General features: G+C 49.6%; 1 protein-coding gene across 3 annotated transcripts in view; it reads left to right on the forward strand.

Moving 5' to 3' along the window:
• Positions 1–23,982, forward strand: part of LOC122683791 (poly(A)-specific ribonuclease PARN-like) — a 1,255,676-nt gene that overhangs the window by 636,158 nt on the left and 595,536 nt on the right. The window lies entirely within an intron of this gene.

The raw sequence follows: 23,982 nt of genomic DNA on the forward strand, positions 1-23,982 counted from the left end.
TCACACGGTCCGTGCCTGTGGGATAGCCTTTATCTTTCACACGGTCCGTGGCTGTGGGATAGACTCTATCTTTCACTCGGTCCATACCTCTGGGATAGCCTCTATCTTTCACACGGTCCGTGGCTGTGGGAATAGACTTTATCTTTCACACAGTCCATGCCTGTGGGATAGACTCTATCTTTCACATGGTCCGTGGCTGTGGGATAGCCTCTATCTTTCACACGGTCCGTGGCTTTGGGGTAGACTTCATCTTTCACACGGCCCGTGGCCGTGGGGTAGACTTTATCTTTCACACGGCCTGTGGCTGTGGGGCAGACTTTATCTTTCACACGGTCCGTGCCTGTGGGGTAGACATTATCTTTCACACGGTCCGTGGATGTGGGGTAGACTTTATCTTTCACAAAGTCTGTGGCTGTGGGCTAGACTTTATCTTTCACACGGCCTGTGGCTGTGGGGAAGAGTTTATCTTTCACACGGCCTGTGGCTGTGGAGTAGACTTTATCTTTCACATGGTCTGTGGCTGTGGGGTAGACTTTATCTTTCACATGGTCCGTGCCTGTGGGAAAGACTCTATCTTTCACACGGTCCGTGGCTGTGGGATAGACTTTTTCTTTCACATGGTCCGTGGCTGTGGGAAGAGACTCTATCTTTCACACGGTCCGTGGCTGTGGGATAGACTCTATCTTTCACACGGTCCATGGCTGTGGGAATAGACTCTATCTTTCACACGGTCCGTGGCTATGGGAAAGACTTTATCTTTCGCACGGTCCGTGGCTGTGTGGTAAACTTTATCTTTCATACAGTCCGTGGCTGTGGGGTAGACTTTATCTTTCACACGGTCCGTGCCTTATGGGGTAGACTTTATCTTTCACATGGTCCGTGGCTCTGGTATAGACTTTATCTTTCACACGGTAAGTGGCTGTGTGATAGACTTTTTCACACGTTCCATGCCTGTGGGATAGACTTTATCTTTCACATGGTCCGTGGCTGTGGGATAGACTTTTTGACACGGTCCGTGCCTGTGGGATAGACTTTATCTTTCACACCGTCCGTGGCTGTCGGATAGACTTTATCGTTCACAAGGTCCGTGCCTGTGGGATAGACTTTATCTTTCACACGGTCCGTGGCTGTGGGAATAGATTCTATCTTTCACACGGTCCGTGCCTGTGGGATAGACTTTATCTTTCACACGGTCCGTGGCTGTGGGGTAGACTTTATCTCTCACACGGCCCGTGGCCGTGGGGTAGAGTTTATGTTTCACACGGCCCGTAGCTGTGGATTAGACTTTATCTTTCACACGGTCCGTGGCTGTGGGGTAGACTTTATCTCTCACACGGCCCGTGGCCGTGGGGTAGAGTTTATGTTTCACACTGCCCGTAGCTGTGGATTAGACTTTATCTTTCCCACGGTCCATGGCTGTGGGAATAGACTATATCTTTCACACGGTCCGTGCCTGTGGGATAGACTTTATCTTTCACACGGTCCGTGCCTGTGGGATAGACTTTTTCACAAGGTCCGTGCCTGTGGGATATACTTTATCTTTCACACAGTCCGTGCCTGTGGGATAGACTTTATCTTTCACATGGTCCGTGGCTGTGGGATAGACTTTTTCACACGGTCCGTGGCTGTGGGATAGACTTTATCTCTCACACGGCCCGTGGCTGTGGGATAGACTTTATCTTTCACACGGTGGTTATCTGTGGGAATAGACTCTATCTTTAACACGGTCCGTGCCTGTGGGATAGACTTTAGCTTTCACACGGTCCGTGGCTGTGGGGTAGACTTCATCTTTCACACGGTCCGTGGTTGTGGGATAGACTTTATCTTTCACACGGTCCGTGGCTGTGGGGTAGACTTCATCTTTCACACGGTCCGTGGTTGTGGGATAGACTTTATCTTTCACACGGTTCGTGGCTGTGGGGCAGACTTTATCTTTCACACTGTCCGCGGCTGTGGGGTAGACTTTATCTTTCACACGGTCCGTGCCTGTGGGATAGACTTTATCTTTCACACGGTCCGTGGCTGAGGGATAGACTTTTTCACACGGTCCATGGCTGTGGGATAGACTTTATCTTTCACACGGTCCGTGCCTGTGGGATAGACTTTATCTTTCACACGGTCCGTGCCTGTGGTGTAGACTTTATCTTTCATACGGTCCGTGGCTGTGGGAGTAGACTTTATCTTTCACACGGTCTGTGGCTGTGGGAATAGACTTTATGTTTCACAAGGTCCGTGGCTCTGGGAATAGACTTTATCTTTCACATGATCCGTTGCTGTGGGGTAGACTTTATCTTTCACACGGTCCGTGGCTGTGGGATAGACTTTATCTTTCACATGGTCCGTGGCTGTGGGATAGACTTTATTTTTCACACGGCCCGTGGGTGTGAAGTGGACTTTATCTTTAACACAGTCCGTGGCTGTGCGGTAGACTTTGTCTTTCACACGGCCCGTGGCTGTGAGGTAGACTTTCTCTTTCACACGGCCCGTGGCTGTGGATTAGACTTTATCATTTACACGGTCCATGGCTGTGGGGTAGACTTTATCATTCACATGGTCCGTGCCTGTGGGAAAGACTCTATCTTTCACACGGTCCGTGGCTGTGGGATAGCCTCTATCTTTCACACTGTCCGTGGCTGTGGGAATAGACTCTATCTTTCACATGGTCCATGGCTGTGAGGTAGACTTTTTCTTTCACACGGCCGTGCCTGTGGCATAGGCTTTATCTTTCACACGGCCTGTGCCTGTGGGGTAGACTTAATCTTTCACCCGGCCCGTTGCTGTGGGGTAGACTTTATCTTTCACACGGACCGTGGCTGTGGGAATAGACTTTATCTTTCACACGGTCCGTGGCTGTGGGAATAGACTTTATGTTTCACACGGTCCGTGGCTGTGGGAATAGACTTTATCTTTCACACGGTCCGTGCCTGTGGGATAGCCTTTATCTTTCACACGGTCCGTGGCTGTGGGAATAGACTTTATCTTTCACACAGTTCATGCCTGTGGGATAGACTCTATCTTTCACATGGTCCGTGGCTGTGGGATAGCCTCTATCTTTCACAAGGTCCGTGGCTGTGGGATAGCCTCTATCTTTCACACGGTCCGTGGCTGTGGCGTAGACTTTATCTTTCACAAGCTCCGTGGCTGTGGGATAGACTTTATCTTTCACACGGTCCGTGTCTTTGTGGTAGACTTTATCTTTCACACGGTCCGTGGCTGTGGGAGTAGACTTTATCTTTCACACGGTCCGTGGCTGTGGGAATAGACTTTATCTTTCACATTGTCCGTGGCTGTGGGATAGACTTTTTCACACGGTCCGTGGCTGTGGATAGACTTTATCTTTCACACGGTCCGTTCCTGTGGGTTAGACTTTATCTTTCACACGGTCCGTGGCTGTGGGATAGACTTTTTCACACGGTCCGTGACTGTGGGATAGACTTTATCTTTCACACGGTACGTGCCTGTGGGATAGACTGTATCTTTCACATGGTCCGTGGTTGTGGGATAGACTTTATCTTTCACACGGTCTGAGGCTGTGGGAATAGACTATATCTTTCACACGGTCCGTGCCTGTGGGATAGACTTTATCTTTCACACGGTCCGTGCCTGTGGGATAGACTTTTTCACAAGGTCCGTGCCTGTGGGATATACTTTATCTTTCACACAGTCCGTGCCTGTGGGATAGACTTTATCTTTCACATGGTCCGTGGCTGTGGGATAGACTTTTTCACACGGTCTGTGGCTGTGGGATAGACTTTATCTTTCACACGGCCCGTAGCTGTGGGATAGACTTTATCTTTCACACGGTGGTTGGCTGTGGGAATAGACTCTCTCTTTAACACTGTCCGTGCCTGTGGGATAGACTTTATCTTTCACACGGTCCGTGGCTGTGGGGTAGACTTTATCTTTCACACGGTCCGTGGCTGTGGGGTAGACTTCATCTTTCACACGGTCCGTGCCTGTGGGATAGACTTAATCTTTCACTCGGCCCGTGCCTGTGGGGTAGACTTTATCTTTCACACGGTCCGTGCCTGTGGGAAAGACTCTATCTTTCACACGGTCCGTGGCTGTGAGATAGCCTCTATCTTTCACACGGTCCGTGGCTGTGGGAATAGACTTTATCTTTCACACGGTCCATGGCTGTGAGGTAGACTTTCTCTTTCACACGGCTCGTGCCTGTGGCATAGACTTTATCTTTCACACGGCCTGTGCCTGTGGGGTAGACTTAATCTTTCACCCGGCCCGTTGCTGTGGGGTAGACTTTATCTTTCACACGGTCCGTGGCTGTGGGAATAGACTTTATCTTTCACACGGTCCGTGGCTGTGGGCATAGACTTTATGTTTCACACGGTCCGTGGCAGTGGGAATAGACTTTATCTTTCACACGGTCCGTGCCTGTGGGATAGCCTTTATCTTTCACACGGTCCGTGGCTGTGGGATAGACTCTATCTTTCACTCGGTCCATACCTCTGGGATAGCCTCTATGTTTCACACGGTCCGTGGCTGTGGGAATAGACTTTATCTTTCACACAGTCCATGCCTGTGGGATAGACTCTATCTTTCACATGGTCCGTGGCTGTGGGATAGCCTCTATCTTTCACACGGTCCGTGGCTTTGGGGTAGACTTCATCTTTCACATGGCCCGTGGCCGTGGGGTAGACTTTATCTTTCACACGGCCTGTGGCTGTGGAGTAGACTTTATCTTTCACATGGTCTGTGGCTGTGGGGTAGACTTTATCTTTCACATGGTCCGTGCCTGTGGGAAAGACTCTATCTTTCACACGGTCCGTGGCTGTGGGGTAGACTTTTTCTTTCACATGGTCCGTGGCTGTGGGAAGAGACTCTATCTTTCACACGGTCCGTGGCTGTGGGATAGACTCTATCTTTCACACGGTCCGTGGCTATGGGAAAGACTTTATCTTTCGCACGGTCCGTGGCTGTGTGGTAAACTTTATCTTTCATACAGTCCGTGGCTGTGGGGTAGACTTTATCTTTCACACGGTCCGTGCCTTATGGGGTAGACTTTATCTTTCACATGGTCCGTGGCTCTGGTATAGACTTTATCTTTCACACGGTAAGTGGCTGTGTGATAGACTTTTTCACACGTTCCATGCCTGTGGGATAGACTTTATCTTTCACATGGTCCGTGGCTGTGGGATAGACTTTTTGACACGGTCCGTGCCTGTGGGATAGACTTTATCTTTCACACCGTCCGTGGCTGTCGGATAGACTTTATCGTTCACAAGGTCCGTGCCTGTGGGATAGACTTTATCTTTCACACGGTCCGTGGCTGTGGGAATAGATTCTATCTTTCACACGGTCCGTGCCTGTGGGATAGACTTTATCTTTCACACGGTCCGTGGCTGTGGGGTAGACTTTATCTCTCACACGGCCCGTGACCGTGGGGTAGAGTTTATATTTCACACGGCCCGTAGCTGTGGATTAGACTTTATCTTTCACACGGTTCGTGGCTGTGGGGTAGACTTTATCTCTCACACGGCCCGTGGCCGTGGGGTAGAGTTTATGTTTCACACGGCCCGTAGCTGTGGATTAGACTTTATCTTTCCCACGGTCCATGGCTGAGGGGTAGACTTTATCTTTCATACGGTCCGTGCCTGTGGGAAAGACTCTATCTTTCACATGGTCTGTGGCTGTGGGATAGACTTTATCTTTCACACGGTCCGTGCCTGTGGGATAGACTTTATTTTTCACACGGTCCGTGGCTGTGGTATAGACTTTATTTTTCACACGGTCCGTGGGTGTGGGGTAGAATTTATCTTTCACACAGTCCATGGCTGTGGGATAGACTTTATCTTTCACACGGGCCGTGGCTGTGAGATAGACTCTATCTTTCACATGGTCCTTTCCTGTGGGATAGACTCTATCTTTCACATGGTTCATGGCTGTGGGAATAGACTTTATCTTGCACACGGCCCGGGCTGTGGGATAGACTTTATTTTTCACACGGACGTGACTGTGGGGTAGACTTTATCTTTCACACGGTCCATGCCTGTGGAACAGACTTTATCTTTCACACGGTCCGTGGCTTTCGGATAGACTTTATCTTTCACACGGTCCGTGGCTGTGGGTAGACTTTGTCCTTCACACGGTCCGTGGCTGTGGTGTAGATTTTATCGTTCACACGCCCTGTGGCTGTGCGGTAGACTTTATGTTTCACACGGCCCGTGGATGTGGGGTAGTCTTTATCTTTCACACGGACCGTGGCTGTGGGGTAGACTTTATCTTTCACACGTTCCATGCCTGTGGGACAAACTTTATCTTTCACACGGTCCATGCCTGTGGGATAGACTTTTTCACATGGTCCATGGCTGTGGATAGACTTTATCTTTCACACGGTCCATTCCAGTGGGTTAGACTTTATCTTTCACTGTCCGTGTCTGTGGGATAGACTTTTTCACACGGTCCGTGACTGTGGGATAGACTTTATCTTTCACACTGTCCGTGTCTGTGGGATAGACTTTATCTTTCACACGGTCTGTGGCTGTGGGAGTAGACTTTATCTTTCACACGGTCCGTGGCTGTGGGAATAGACTTTATCTTTCACATTGTCCGTGGCTGTGGGATAGACTTTTTCACACGGTCCGTGGCTGTGGATAGACTTTATCTTTCACACGGTCCGTTCCTGTGGGTTAGACTTTATCTTTCACACGGTCCGTGGCTGTGGGATAGACTTTTTCACACGGTCCGTGACTGTGGGATAGACTTTATCTTTCACATGGTCCGTGGCTGTGGGATAGACTTTATCTTTCACACGGTCCGAGGCTGTGGGAATAGACTATATCTTTCACACGGTCCGTGCCTGTGGGATAGACTTTATCTTTCACACGGTCCGTGCCTGTGGGATAGACTTTTTCACAAGGTCCGTGCCTGTGGGATATACTTTATCTTTCACACAGTCCGTGCCTGTGGGATAGACTTTATCTTTCACATGGTCCGTGGCTGTGGGATAGACTTTTTCACACGGTCTGTGGCTGTGGGATAGACTTTATCTTTCACACGGCCCGTAGCTGTGGGATAGACTTTATCTTTCACACGGTGGTTGGCTGTGGGAATAGACTCTATCTTTAACACTGTCCGTGCCTGTGGGATAGACTTTATCTTTCACACGGTCCGTGGCTGTGGGGTAGACTTTATCTTTCACACGGTCCGTGGCTGTGGGGTAGACTTTATCTTTCACACGGTCCGTGCCTGTGGGATAGACTTTATCTTTCACTCGGCCCGTGCCTGTGGGGTAGACTTTATCTTTCACACGGCCCGTAGCTGTGGGATAGACTTTATCTTTCACACGGTGGTTGGCTGTGGGAATAGACTCTATCTTTAACACTGTCCGTGCCTGTGGGACAGACTTTATCTTTCACACGGTCCGTGCCTGTGGGATAGACTTTACCTTTCACATGATCCGTGGCTGTGGGATAGACTTTATCTTTCACACGGTCGTTAGATGTGGGAACCAACTCTATCTTTCACACGGTCCGTGGCTCTGGGATACACTCTATCTTTCACACGGTCCGTGGCTGTGGTGTAGACTTTATCTTTCACACCGCCCGTGGCAGTGCGGTAGACTTTATGTTTCACACGGCCCGTGGATGTGGGGTAGACTTCATCTTTCACACGGACCGTGGCTGTGGGGTAGAATTTATCTTTCACACGGTCCATGCCTGTGGGACAGACTTTATCTTTCACTCGGTCCATGCCTGTGGGATAGACTTTTTCACATGGTCCGTGGCTGTGGGATAGACTTTATCTTTCACACGGCCCGTGGCTGTGGGAATAGACTTTATGTTTTACATGGTCCATGCCTGTGGGAATAGACTTTATCTTTCACATAGTCCGTGCCTGTGAGATAGACTCTATCTATCACAGGGTCCGTGGCTGTGGGATAGACTCTATCTTTCACATGGTCCGTGGCTGTGGTATAGACTTTATCCTTCACACGGTCCGTGCCTATGGGATAGACTTTATCTTTCACATTGTCCGTTCCTGTGGGTTAGACTTTATCTTTCACACGGTCCGTGGCTGTGGGATAGACTTTTTCACACGGTCCGTGACTGTGGGATAGACTTTATCTTTCACACGGTACGTGCCTGTGGGATAGACTGTATCTTTCACATGGTCCGTGGCTGTGGGATAGACTTTATCTTTCACACGGTCCGAGGCTGTGGGAATAGACTATATCTTTCACACGGTCCGTGCCTGTGGGATAGACTTTATCTTTCACACGGTCCGTTCCTGTGGGATAGACTTTTTCACACGGTCCGTGCCTGTGGGATATACTTTATCTTTCACACAGTCCGTGCCTGTGGGATAGACTTTATGTTTCACATGGTCCGTGGCTGTGGGATAGACTTTTTCACACGGTCCGTGGCTGTGGGATAGACTTTATCTTTCACACGGCCCGTGGCTGTGGGATAGACTTTATCTTTCACACGGTGGTTGGCTGTGGGAATAGACTCTATCTTTAACACTGTCCGTGCCTGTGGGATAGACTTTATCTTTCACACGGTCCGTGGCTGTGGGGTAGACTTTATCTTTCACACGGTCCGTGGCTGTGGGGTAGACTTCATCTTTCACACGGTCCGTGCCTGTGGGATAGACTTTATCTTTCACACGGCCCGTGCCTGTGGGGTAGACTTAATCTTTCACACGGTCCGTGGCTGTGGGAACAGACTCTATCATTCACACTGTCCACGGCTGTGGGGTAGACTTTATCTTTCACACGGTCCGTGGCTGTGGGAGTAGACTTTATCTTTCACACGGTCCATGCCTGTGGGACAAACTTTATCTTTCACACGGTCCATGCCTGTGGGATAGACTTTTTCACATGGTCCATGGCTGTGGATAGACTTTATCTTTCACACGGTCCATTCCAGTGGGTTAGACTTTATCTTTCACTGTCCGTGTCTGTGGGATAGACTTTTTCACACGGTCCGTGACTGTGGGATAGACTTTATCTTTCACACTGTCCGTGTCTGTGGGATAGACTTTATCTTTCACACGGTCTGTGGCTGTGGGAGTAGACTTTATCTTTCACACGGTCCGTGGCTGTGGGAATAGACTTTATCTTTCACATTGTCCGTGGCTGTGGGATAGACGTTTTCACACGGTCCGTGGCTGTGGATAGACTTTATCTTTCACACGGTCCGTTCCTGTGGGTTAGACTTTATCTTTCACACGGTCCGTGGCTGTGGGATAGACTTTTTCACACGGTCCGTGACTGTGGGATAGACTTTATCTTTCACACGGTACGTGCCTGTGGGATAGAATGTATCTTTCACATGGTCCGTGGCTGTGGGATAGACTTTATCTTTCACACGGTCCGAGGCTGTGGGAATAGACTATATCTTTCACACGGTCCGTGCCTGTGGGATAGACTTTATCTTTCACACGGTCCGTGCCTGTGGGATAGACTTTTTCACAAGGTCCGTGCCTGTGGGATATACTTTATCTTTCACACAGTCCGTGCCTGTGGGATAGACTTTATCTTTCACATGGTCCGTGGCTGTGGGATAGACTTTTTCACACGGTCTGTGGCTGTGGGATAGACTTTATCTTTCACACGGCCCGTAGCTGTGGGATAGACTTTATCTTTCACACGGTGGTTGGCTGTGGGAATAGACTCTATCTTTAACACTGTCCGTGCCTGTGGGATAGACTTTATCTTTCACACGGTCCGTGGCTGTGGGGTAGACTTTATCTTTCACACGGTCCGTGGCTGTGGGGTAGACTTTATCTTTCACACGGTCCGTGCCTGTGGGATAGACTTTATCTTTCACTCGGCCCGTGCCTGTGGGGTAGACTTTATCTTTCACACGGCCCGTAGCTGTGGGATAGACTTTATCTTTCACACGGTGGTTGGCTGTGGGAATAGACTCTATCTTTAACACTGTCCGTGCCTGTGGGACAGACTTTATCTTTCACACGGTCCGTGCCTGTGGGATAGACTTTACCTTTCACATGATCCGTGGCTGTGGGATAGACTTTATCTTTCACACGGTCGTTAGATGTGGGAACCAACTCTATCTTTCACACGGTCCGTGGCTCTGGGATACACTCTATCTTTCACACGGTCCGTGGCTGTGGTGTAGACTTTATCTTTCACACCGCCCGTGGCAGTGCGGTAGACTTTATGTTTCACACGGCCCGTGGATGTGGGGTAGACTTCATCTTTCACACGGACCGTGGCTGTGGGGTAGAATTTATCTTTCACACGGTCCATGCCTGTGGGACAGACTTTATCTTTCACTCGGTCCATGCCTGTGGGATAGACTTTTTCACATGGTCCGTGGCTGTGGGATAGACTTTATCTTTCACACGGCCCGTGGCTGTGGGAATAGACTTTATGTTTTACATGGTCCATGCCTGTGGGAATAGACTTTATCTTTCACATAGTCCGTGCCTGTGAGATAGACTCTATCTATCACAGGGTCCGTGGCTGTGGGATAGACTCTATCTTTCACATGGTCCGTGGCTGTGGTATAGACTTTATCCTTCACACGGTCCGTGCCTATGGGATAGACTTTATCTTTCACATTGTCCGTTCCTGTGGGTTAGACTTTATCTTTCACACGGTCCGTGGCTGTGGGATAGACTTTTTCACACGGTCCGTGACTGTGGGATAGACTTTATCTTTCACACGGTACGTGCCTGTGGGATAGACTGTATCTTTCACATGGTCCGTGGCTGTGGGATAGACTTTATCTTTCACACGGTCCGAGGCTGTGGGAATAGACTATATCTTTCACACGGTCCGTGCCTGTGGGATAGACTTTATCTTTCACACGGTCCGTTCCTGTGGGATAGACTTTTTCACACGGTCCGTGCCTGTGGGATATACTTTATCTTTCACACAGTCCGTGCCTGTGGGATAGACTTTATGTTTCACACGGTCCGTGGCTGTGGGATAGACTTTTTCACACGGTCCGTGGCTGTGGGATAGACTTTATCTTTCACACGGCCCGTGGCTGTGGGATAGACTTTATCTTTCACACGGTGGTTGGCTGTGGGAATAGACTCTATCTTTAACACTGTCCGTGCCTGTGGGATAGACTTTATCTTTCACACGGTCCGTGGCTGTGGGGTAGACTTTATCTTTCACACGGTCCGTGGCTGTGGGGTAGACTTTATCTTTCACACGGTCCGTGCCTGTGGGATAGACTTTATCTTTCACACGGCCCGTGCCTGTGGGGTAGACTTAATCTTTCACACGCTCCGTGGCTGTGGGAACAGACTCTATCATTCACACTGTCCACGGCTGTGGGGTAGACTTTATCTTTCACACGGTCCGTGGCTGTGGGAGTAGACTTTATCTTTCACACGGTCTGTGGCTGTGGGAATAGACTTTATGTTTCACACGGTCCGTGGCTCTGGGAATAGACTTTATCTTTCACATGATCCGTTGCTGTGGGGTAGACTATCTTTCACACGGTCCATGCCTATGGGATAGACTTTATCTTTCACACGGTCCGTGGCTGTGGGATAGACTTTATCTTTCACACGGTCCGTGCCTGTGGGATAGACTCTATCTTTCACATGGTCCGTGGCTGTGGGATAGACTTTATCTTTCACACGGTCCGTGGCTGTGGGATAGACTTTATCTTTCACACGGCCCGTGGGTGTGAAGTGGACTTTATCTTTAACACGGTCCGTGGCTGTGCGGTAGACTTTGTCTTTCACACGGCCCGTGGCTGTGAGGTAGACTTTCTCTTTCACACGGCCCGTGGCTGTGGATTAGACTTTATCATTTACACGGTCCATGGCTGTGGGGTAGACTTTATCTTTCACACGGTCCGTGCCTGTGGGAAAGACTCTATCTTTCACACGGTCCGTGGCTGTGAGATAGCCTCTATCTTTCACACGGTCCGTGGCTGTGGGAATAGACTTTATCTTTCACACGGTCCATGGCTGTGAGGTAGACTTTCTCTTTCACACGGCTCGTGCCTGTGGCATAGACTTTATCTTTCACACGGCCTGTGCCTGTGGGGTAGACTTAATCTTTCACCCGGCCCGTTGCTGTGGGGTAGACTTTATCTTTCACACGGTCCGTGGCTGTGGGAATAGACTTTATCTTTCACACGGTTCGTGGCTGTGGGAATAGACTTTATGTTTCACACGGTCCGTGGCAGTGGGAATAGACTTTATCTTTCACACGGTCCGTGCCTGTGGGATAGCCTTTATCTTTCACACGGTCCGTGGCTGTGGGATAGACTCTATCTTTCACTCGGTCCATACCTCTGGGATAGCCTCTATCTTTCACACGGTCCGTGGCTGTGGGAATAGACTTTATCTTTCACACAGTCCATGCCTGTGGGATAGACTCTATCTTTCACATGGTCCGTGGCTGTGGGATAGCCTCTATCTTTCACACGGTCCGTGGCTTTGGGGTAGACTTTATCTTTCACACGGCCCGTGGCCGTGGGGTAGACTTTATCTTTCACACGGCCTGTGGCTGTGGGGCAGACTTTATCTTTCACACGGTCCGTGCCTGTGGGGTAGACATTATCTTTCACACGGTCCGTGGATGTGGGGTAGACTTTATCTTTCACAAAGTCTGTGGCTGTGGGCTAGACTTTATCTTTCACACGGCCTGTGGCTGTGGGGAAGAGTTTATCTTTCACACGGCCTGTGGCTGTGGAGTAGACTTTATCTTTCACATGGTCTGTGGCTGTGGGGTAGACTTTATCTTTCACATGGTCCGTGCCTGTGGGAAAGACTCTATCTTTCACACGGTCCGTGGCTGTGGGATAGACTTTATCTTTCACACGGTCCGTGGCTGTGGGAAGAGACTCTATCTTTCACACGGTCCGTGGCTGTGGGATAGACTCTATCTTTCACACGGTCCATGGCTGTGGGAATAGACTCTATCTTTCACACGGTCCGTGGCTATGGGAAAGACTTTATCTTTCGCACGGTCCGTGGCTGTGTGGTAAACTTTATCTTTCATACAGTCCGTGGCTGTGGGGTAGACTTTATCTTTCACACGGTCCGTGCCTTATGGGGTAGACTTTATCTTTCACATGGTCCGTGGCTCTGGTATAGACTTTATCTTTCACACGGTAAGTGGCTGTGTGATAGACTTTTTCACACGTTCCATGCCTGTGGGATAGACTTTATCTTTCACATGGTCCGTGGCTGTGGGATAGACTTTTTGACACGGTCCGTGCCTGTGGGATAGACTTTATCTTTCACACCGTCCGTGGCTGTCGGATAGACTTTATCGTTCACAAGGTCCGTGCCTGTGGGATAGACTTTATCTTTCACACGGTCCGTGGCTGTGGGAATAGATTCTATCTTTCACACGGTCCGTGCCTGTGGGATAGACTTTATCTTTCACACGGTCCGTGGCTGTGGGGTAGACTTTATCTCTCACACGGCCCGTGGCCGTGGGGTAGAGTTTATGTTTCACACGGCCCGTAGCTGTGGATTAGACTTTATCTTTCACACGGTCCGTGGCTGTGGGGTAGACTTTATCTCTCACACGGCCCGTGGCCGTGGGGTAGAGTTTATGTTTCACACTGCCCGTAGCTGTGGATTAGACTTTATCTTTCCCACGGTCCATGGCTGTGGGAATAGACTATATCTTTCACACGGTCCGTGCCTGTGGGATAGACTTTATCTTTCACACGGTCCGTGCCTGTGGGATAGACTTTTTCACAAGGTCCGTGCCTGTGGGATATACTTTATCTTTCACACAGTCCGTGCCTGTGGGATAGACTTTATCTTTCACATGGTCCGTGGCTGTGGGATAGACTTTTTCACACGGTCCGTGGCTGTGGGATAGACTTTATCTCTCACACGGCCCGTGGCTGTGGGATAGACTTTATCTTTCACACGGTGGTTATCTGTGGGAATAGACTCTATCTTTAACACGGTCCGTGCCTGTGGGATAGACTTTAGCTTTCACACGGTCCGTGGCTGTGGGGTAGACTTCATCTTTCACACAGTCCGTGGTTGTGGGATAGACTTTATCTTTCACACGGTCCGTGGCTGTGGGGTAGACTTCATCTTTCACACGGTCCGTGGTTGTGGGATAGACTTTATCTTTCACACGGTTCGTGGCTGTGGGGCAGACTTTATCTTTCACACTGTCCGCGGCTGTGGGGTAGACTTTATCTTTCACACGGTCCGTGCCTGTGGGATAGACTTTATCTTTCACACGGTCCGTGGCTGAGGGATAGACTTTTTCACACGGTCCGTGGCTGTGGGATAGACTTTATCTTTCACACGGTCCGTGCCTGTGGGATAGACTTTATCTTTCACACGGTCCGTGCCTGTGGTGTAGACTTTATCTTTCTTACGGTCCGTGGCTGTGGGAGTAGACTTTATCTTTCACACGGTCTGTGGCTGTGGGAATAGACTTTATGTTTCACAAGGTCCGTGGCTCTGGGAATATACTTTATCTTTCACATGATCCGTTGCTGTGGGGTAGACTTTATCTTTCACACGGTCCGTGGCTGTGGGATAGACTTTATCTTTCACATGGTCCGTGGCTGTGGGATAGACTTTATCTTTCACACGGCCCGTGGGTGTGAAGTGGACTTTATCTTTAACACAGTCCGTGGCTGTGCGGTAGACTTTGTCTTTCACACGGCCCGTGGCTGTGAGGTAGACTTTCTCTTTCACACGGCCCGTGGCTGTGGATTAGACTTTATCATTTACACGGTCCATGGCTGTGGGGTAGACTTTATCATTCACATGGTCCGTGCCTGTGGGAAAGACTCTATCTTTCACACGGTCCGTGGCTGTGGGATAGCCTCTATCTTTCACACTGTCCGTGGCTGTGGGAATAGACTCTATCTTTCACATGGTCCATGGCTGTGAGGTAGACTTTTTCTTTCACACGGCCGTGCCTGTGGCATAGGCTTTATCTTTCACACGGCCTGTGCCTGTGGGGTAGACTTAATCTTTCACCCGGCCCGTTGCTGTGGGGTAGACTTTATCTTTCACACGGACCGTGGCTGTGGGAATAGACTTTATCTTTCACACGGTCCGTGGCTGTGGGAATAGACTTTATGTTTCACACGGTCCGTGGCTGTGGGAATAGACTTTATCTTTCACACGGTCCGTGCCTGTGGGATAGCCTTTATCTTTCACACGGTCCGTGGCTGTGGGAATAGACTTTATCTTTCACACAGTTCATGCCTGTGGGATAGACTCTATCTTTCACATGGTCCGTGGCTGTGGGATAGCCTCTATCTTTCACAAGGTCCGTGGCTGTGGGATAGCCTCTATCTTTCACACGGTCCGTGGCTGTGGCGTAGACTTTATCTTTCACAAGCTCCGTGGCTGTGGGATAGACTTTATCTTTCACACGGTCCGTGTCTTTGTGGTAGACTTTATCTTTCACACGGTCCGTGGCTGTGGGAGTAGACTTTATCTTTCACACGGTCCGTGGCTGTGGGAATAGACTTTATCTTTCACATTGTCCGTGGCTGTGGGATAGACTTTTTCACACGGTCCGTGGCTGTGGATAGACTTTATCTTTCACACGGTCCGTTCCTGTGGGTTAGACTTTATCTTTCACACGGTCCGTGGCTGTGGGATAGACTTTTTCACACGGTCCGTGACTGTGGGATAGACTTTATCTTTCACACGGTACGTGCCTGTGGGATAGACTGTATCTTTCACATGGTCCGTGGTTGTGGGATAGACTTTATCTTTCACACGGTCCGAGGCTGTGGGAATAGACTATATCTTTCACACGGTCCGTGCCTGTGGGATAGACTTTATCTTTCACACGGTCCGTGCCTGTGGGATAGACTTTTTCACAAGGTCCGTGCCTGTGGGATATACTTTATCTTTCACACAGTCCGTGCCTGTGGGATAGACTTTATCTTTCACATGGTCCGTGGCTGTGGGATAGACTTTTTCACACGGTCTGTGGCTGTGGGATAGACTTTATCTTTCACACGGCCCGTAGCTGTGGGATAGACTTTATCTTTCACACGGTGGTTGGCTGTGGGAATAGACTCTCTCTTTAACACTGTCCGTGCCTGTGGGATAGACTTTATCTTTCACACGGTCCGTGGCTGTGGGGTAGACTTTATCTTTCACACGGTCCGTGGCTGTGGGGTAGACTTCATCTTTCACACGGTCCGTGCCTGTGGGATAGACTTAATCTTTCACTCGGCCCGTGCCTGTGGGGTAGACTTTATCTTTCACACGGTCCGTGCCTGTGGGAAAGACTCTATCTTTCACACGGTCCGTGGCTGTGAGATAGCCTCTATCTTTCACACGGTCCGTGGCTGTGGGAATAGACTTTATCTTTCACACGGTCCATGGCTGTGAGGTAGACTTTCTCTTTCACACGGCTCGTGCCTGTGGCATAGACTTTATCTTTCACACGGCCTGTGCCTGTGGGGTAGACTTAATCTTTCACCCGGCCCGTTGCTGTGGGGTAGACTTTATCTTTCACACGGTCCGTGGCTGTGGGAATAGACTTTATCTTTCACACGGTCCGTGGCTGTGGGCATAGACTTTATGTTTCACACGGTCCGTGGCAGTGGGAATAGACTTTATCTTTCACACGGTCCGTGCCTGTGGGATAGCCTTTATCTTTCACACGGTCCGTGGCTGTGGGATAGACTCTATCTTTCACTCGGTCCATACCTCTGGGATAGCCTCTATCTTTCACACGGTCCGTGGCTGTGGGAATAGACTTTATCTTTCACACAGTCCATGCCTGTGGGATAGACTCTATCTTTCACATGGTCCGTGGCTGTGGGATAGCCTCTATCTTTCACACGGTCCGTGGCTTTGGGGTAGACTTCATCTTTCACATGGCCCGTGGCCGTGGGGTAGACTTTATCTTTCACACGGCCTGTGGCTGTGGGGCAGAGTTTATCTTTCACACGGTCCGTGCCTGGGGGTAGACATTATCTTTCACACGGTCCGTGGATGTGGGGTAGACTTTATCTTTCACAAAGTCTGTGGCTGTGGGCTAGACTTTATCTTTCACACGGCCTGTGGCTGTGGGGAAGAGTTTATCTTTCACACGGCCTGTGGCTGTGGAGTAGACTTTATCTTTCACATGGTCTGTGGCTGTGGGGTAGACTTTATCTTTCACATGGTCCGTGCCTGTGGGAAAGACTCTATCTTTCACACGGTCCGTGGCTGTGGGATAGACTTTTTCTTTCACATGGTCCGTGGCTGTGGGAAGAGACTCTATCTTTCACACGGTCCGTGGCTGTGGGATAGACTCTATCTTTCACACGGTCCATGGCTGTGGGAATAGACTTTATCTTTCGCACGGTCCGTGGCTGTGTGGTAAACTTTATCTTTCATACAGTCCGTGGCTGTGGGGTAGACTTTATCTTTCACACGGTCCGTGCCTTATGGGGTAGACTTTATCTTTCACATGGTCCGTGGCTCTGGTATAGACTTTATCTTTCACACAGTAAGTGGCTGTGTGATAGACTTTTTCACACGTTCCATGCCTGTGGGATAGACTTTATCTTTCACATGGTCCGTGGCTGTGGGATAGACTTTTTGACACGGTCCGTGCCTGTGGGATAGACTTTATCTTTCACACCGTCCGTGGCTGTCGGATAGACTTTATCGTTCACAAGGTCCGTGCCTGTGGGATAGACTTTATCTTTCACACGGTCCGTGGCTGTGGGAATAGATTCTATCTTTCACACGGTCCGTGCCTGTGGGATAGACTTTATCTTTCACACGGTCCGTGGCTGTGGGGTAGACTTTATCTCTCACACGGCCCGTGGCCGTGGGGTAGAGTTTATGTTTCACACGGCCCGTAGCTGTGGATTAGACTTTATCTTTCACACGGTCCGTGGCTGTGGGGTAGACTTTATCTCTCACATGGCCCGTGGCCGTGGGGTAGAGTTTATGTTTCACACGGCCCGTAGCTGTGGATTAGACTTTATCTTTCCCACGGTCCATGGCTGAGGGTTAGACTTTATCTTTCATACGGTCCGTGCCTGTGGGAAAGACTCTATCTTTCACATGGTCTGTGGCTGTGGGATAGACTTTATCTTTCACACGGTCCGTGGCTGTGGGATAGACTTTATTTTTCACACGGACGTGACTGTGGGGTAGACTTTATCTTTCACACGGTCCATGCCTGTGGAACAGACTTTATCTTTCACACGGTCCGTGGCTTTCGGATAGACTTTATCTTTCACACGGTCCGTGGCTGTGGGTAGACTTTGTCCTTCACACGGTCCGTGGCTGTGGTGTAGACTTTATCTTTCACACGGCCCGTGGCTGTGCGGTAGACTTTATGTTTCACACGGCCCGTGGATGTGGGGTAGTCTTTATCTTTCACACGGACCGTGGCTGTGGGGTAGACTTTATCTTTCACACGGTCCATGCCTGTGGGACAGACTTTATCTTTCACACGGTCCATGCCTGTGGGATAGACTTTTTCACATGGTCCATGGCTGTGGATAGACTTTATCTTTCACACGGTCCGTTCCAGTGGGTTAGACTTTATCTTTCACACGGTCCGTGTCTGTGGGATAGACTTTTTCACATGGTCCGTGACTGTGGGATAGACTTTATCTTTCACACTGTCCGTGTCTGTGGGATAGACTTTATCTTTCACACGGTCTGTGGCTGTGGGATAGACTGTATCTTTCACATGGTCCGTGGCTGTGGGAAAGACTTTATCTTTCACACGGTCCGTGGCTTTGGGAATAGACTATATCTTTCACACGGTCCGTGCCTGTGGGATAGACTTTATCTTTCACACGGTCCGTGCCTGTGGGATAGACTTTTTCACAAGGTCCGTGCCTGTGGGATATACTTTATCTTTCACACAGTCCGTGCCTGTGGGATAGACTTTATCTTTCACATGGTCCGTGGCTGTGGGATAGACTTTTTCACACGGTCCGTGGCTGTGGGATAGACTTTATCTCTCACACGGCCCGTGGCTGTGGGATAGACTTTATCTTTCACACGGTGGTTATCTGTGGGAATAGACTCTATCTTTAACACGGTCCGTTCCTGTGGGATAGACTTTAGCTTTCACACGGTCCGTGGCTGTGGGGTAGACTTCATCTTTCACACGGTCCGTGGCTGTGGGATAGACTTTATCTTTCACACGGTCCGTGGCTGTGGGGCAGACTTTATCTTTCACACGGTTCGTGGCTGTGGGGCAGACTTTATCTTTCACACGGTCCGTGTCTGTGGGGCAGACTTTATCTTTTACACGGCCCGTGCCTGTGGGGCAGACTTTATCTTTCACATGGTCCGTGGCTGTGGGATAGACTTTTTCACACGGTCTGTGGCTGTGGGATAGACTTTATCTTTCACACGGCCCGTAGCTGTGGGATAGACTTTATCTTTCACACGGTGGTTGGCTGTGGGAATAGACTCTATCTTTAACACTGTCCGTGCCTGTGGGATAGACTTTATCTTTCACACGGTCCGTGGCTGTGGGGTAGACTTTATCTTTCACACGGTCCGTGGCTGTGGGGTAGACTTCATCTTTCACACGGTCCGTGCCTGTGGGATAGACTTTATCTTTCACTCGGCCCGTGCCTGTGGGGTAGACTTTATCTTTCACACGGCCCGTAGCTGTGGGATAGACTTTATCTTTCACACGGTGGTTGGCTGTGGGAATAGACTCTATCTTTAACACTGTCCGTGCCTGTGGGACAGACTTTATCTTTCACACGGTCCGTGCCTGTGGGATAGACTTTACCTTTCACATGATCCGTGGCTGTGGGATAGACTTTATCTTTCACACGGTCGTTAGATGTGGGAACCAACTCTATCTTTCACAAGGTCCGTGGCTGTGGGAAACACTCTATCTTTCACAAGGTCCGTGGCTGTGGGGGTAGACTTTATCTTTCACACGGCCCGTGGCTGTGAAGTGGACTTTATCTTTAACTCCGTCCTTGGCTGTGCGGTGGACTTTATCTTTCACATGGTCCGTGGCTGTAGGGTAGACTTTATCTTTCACAAGGTCCGTGGCTGTGGGAATAGACTTTATTTTTCACACGGTCCATGGCTGTGGGAATACACTTTATGTTTCACATGGTCCGTGGCTGTGGGAATAGACTTTCTCTTTCACACGGTCCGTGCCTGTGGGATAGACTCTATCTTTCACACGGTCCGTGGCTGTAGGATAGACTCTATCTTTCACATGGTCCGTGCCTGTGGGATAGACTCTATCTTTCACACGGTCCATGGCTGTGGGCATAGACTTTATCTTTCACACGGTCCATGCCTGTCGGATAGACTCTATCTTTCACATGGTCCGTGGCTGTGGGAAAGCCTCTATCTTTCACACGGTCCATTGCTGTGGGATAGACTCTATCTTTCACATGCTCCGTGGCTCTGGGATAGACTTTATCTTTCACACGGTCTGTGGCTGTTGGAGTAGACTTTATCTTTCACACGGTCCGTGGCTGTGGGGTAACCTTTATCTTTCACATGGTCCGGGGTTTTTTATAGACTTTATCTTTCACATGGTCCGTGTCTGTGGGGAAGACTTATCTGACTCACGGTCCGTGGCTGTTGGGTTGACTTTATCTTTCACACAGTCCGTGGCTGTGGGATGGACTCTATCTTTCACACGGTCCGTGCCTGTGGGATAGACTCTATCTTTCACACGATCCGTGGATGAGGGAATAGACTTTATCTCTAACACGGTCCATGCCTGTGGGAATAGACTCTATCTTTCACATGGTCCGTGGCTGTGGGATAGACTTTATCTTTCACACGGTCCATGTCTGTGGGGTAGACTTTATCTTTCACACGGTATGTGGGTGTGGGATAGATTTTATCTTTCACATGGTCCGTTGCTGTGGGATAGACTTTATCTTTCACACGGCCCGTGCCTGTGGGATAGACTTTTTCTTTCACACGGCCCGTGGCTGTGGGGTAGACTTTATCTTTCACATGGCCTTTGTCTGTGGGGTAGACTTTATCTTACACACGGCCCGTGTCTGTGGGATAGACTTTTTCTTTCACACGGCCCGTGGCTGTGGGGAAGACTTTATCTTTCACACGGCCCGTGCCTGTGGGATAGACTTTATCTTTCACACGGTCCGTGCCTGTGGGGTAGACTTTATGTTTCACACGGCCCGTGGCTGTGCAGTAGAGTTTATTTTTCACACGGCCTGTGGCTGTGGATTAGACTTTATCTTTCACATGGTCCGTGGCTGTGGGGTAGACTTTATCTTTCACACGGTCCGTGCCTGTGGGAAAGACTCTATCTTTCACTCGGTCCGTGCCTGTGGGATAGACTTTATATTTCACACGGTCCGTGGCTGTGGGGTAGACTTTATCTTTCACACGGCCCCTGGCCGTGGGGTAGAGTTTATGTTTCACACGGCCTGTAGCTGTTGATTAGACTTTATCTTTCACACGGTCCGTGGCTGTGGGGTAGACTTTATCTTTCACACGGTCCGTGCATGTGGGAAAGACTCTATATTTCACACGGTCCGTGGCTGTGTGATAGACTTTTTCTTTCATATGGTCCGTGGCTGTGGGAACAGACTCTATCTTTCACACGGTCGATGACTGTGGTATAGACTTTATCTTTCACACGGTCCATGGCTGTGGGAATACACTCTATCTTTCACACGGTCCATGACTGTGGGATAGACTTTATCTTTCACACGGTCCATGGCTGTGGGAATAGACTCTATCTTTCACACGGTCCGTGGCTGTGGGAAAGACTTTATCTTTCGCACGGTCCGTGGCTGTGTGGTAGACTTTATCTTACATACAGTCCGTGGCTGTGGCGTAGACTTTATCTTTCACACGGTCCGTGCCTGTGGGGTAGACTTTATCTTTCACATGGTCCGTGGCTCTGGTATAGACTTTATCTTTTACACGGTAAGTGGCTGTGTGATAGACTTTTTCACACGGTCCGTGCCTGTGGGATAGACTTTATCTTTCACTCGGTCTGTGGCTGTGGGATAGACTTTTTCACACGGTCCGTGGCTGTGAAATAGACGTAATCTTTCACACGGTCCGTGCCTGTGGGATAGACTTTGCCTTTCACACGGTCCGTGGCTGTCTGATAGACTTTATCTTTCACATGGGCCATGCCTGTGGGATAGAGTTTATCTTTCACACGGTCCGTGGCTGTGGGAATAGACTCTATCTTTCACTCGGTCCGTGCCTGTGGGATAGACTTTATCTTTCACACGGTCCGTGGCTGTGGGGTAGACTTTATCTTTCACACGGACCCTGGCCGTGGGGTAGAGTTTATGTTTCACACGGACTGTAGCTGTGGATTAGACTTTATCTTTCACACGGTCCGTGGCTGTGGGGTAGATTTATCTTTCACACGGTCCGTGCCTGTGGGAAAGACTCTATCTTTCACATGGTCTGTGGCTGTGGGATAGACTTTTTCTTTCACATGGTCCGTCGCTGTGGGAATAGACTCTATCTTTCACACGGTCCATGGCTGTGGGATAGACTTTATCTTTCCCACGGTCCGTGGCTGTGGGGTAGACTTTATCTTTCATACGGTCCGTGGCTGTGGGAGTAGACTTTATCTTTCACACGGTCTGTGGCTCTGGGAATAGACTTTATGTTTCACAAGGTCCGTGACTCTGGGAATAGACTTTATCTTTCACATGGTCCGTTGCTGTGGGGTAGACTTTATCTTTCACACGGTCCGTGCCTGTGGGATAGACTTTATTTTTCACATGGTCCGTGGCTGTGGGGTAGACTTTATCTTTCACACAGTCCGTGCCTGTGGGATAGACTTTATCTTTCACACGGTCCGTGGCTGTGGGATAGACTCTATCTTTCACACGGTCCTTTTCTGTGGGATAGACTCTATCTTTCACAAGGTTCATGGCTGTTGGAATAGACTTTATCTTTCACACGGTCCGTGGTGTGGGATAGACTTTATCTTTCACACGGTCCGTGGCTGTGGGTAGACTTTATCTTTCACATGGTCCGTGGCTGTGGTGTAGACTTTATCTTTCACACGGCCCGTGGCTGTGCGGTAGACTTTATCTTTCACACGGCCCGTGGTTGTGGGGTAGACTTTATCTTTCACATGATCCGTGGCTGTGGGGTAGACTTTATGTTTCACAGAGTCTGTGCCTGTGGGATAGACTTTATCTTTCACACAGTCCGTGCCTGTGTGATAGACTCTATTTTTCACTCGGTCCGTGGCTCTGGGATAAACTCTATCTTTCACATGGTCCATGGCTGTGGGAGTAGACTCTATCTTTCACACGGTCCATATCTGTGGGGTAGACTCTATCTTTCACACGGTCCGTGGCTGTGGGATAGACTCTATCTTTCACACGGTCCGTGGCTGTGGGATAGACTCTATCTTTCACAGGGTCCATGGCTGTGTGATAGACTTTATCTTTCACATGGTCCGTGGCTTTGGGGTAGACTTTATCTTTCACATGGTCCATGCCTGTAGGATAGACTTTTTCACACGGTCCGTGCCTGTGGGATAGACTTTATCTTTCACACGGTCCGTGCCTGTGGGATAGACTTTATCATTCACATGGTCCGTGGCTGTGGGATTGACTTTATCTTTCACACGGTCCGTGCCTGTGGGATAGAGTTTATCATTCACACGGTCCGTGGCTGTGGGATAGACTTTATCTTTCACACGGTCCGTGCCTGTGGGATAGACTTTATCTTTCACACGGTCCGTGGCTGTGGGAATAGACTTTATGTTTTACATGGTCCGTGGCTGTGGGAATAGACTTTATCTTTCACATAGTCCGTGCCTGTGGGATAGACTCTATCTATCTCAGGGTCCGTGGCTGTGGGATAGACTCTATCTTTCACATGGTCCGTGGCTGTGGAATAGACTTTTTCCTTCACACGGTCCGTGCCTGTGGGATAGACTTTATCTTTCACATTGTCCGTGCCTGTGGGATAGACTTTATCTTTCACACAGTCCGTGCCTGTGATACACTCTATCTTTCACACGTCCGTGGCTCTGGGATAAACTCTATCTTTCACATGGTCCATGGCTGTGGGAATAGACTCTATCTTTCACACGGTCCGTGG

The sequence above is a fragment of the Cervus elaphus genome, chromosome 1 (genome assembly GCF_910594005.1).
Source record: "Cervus elaphus chromosome 1, mCerEla1.1, whole genome shotgun sequence".
Taxonomy (NCBI): Eukaryota; Metazoa; Chordata; class Mammalia; order Artiodactyla; family Cervidae; genus Cervus; species Cervus elaphus.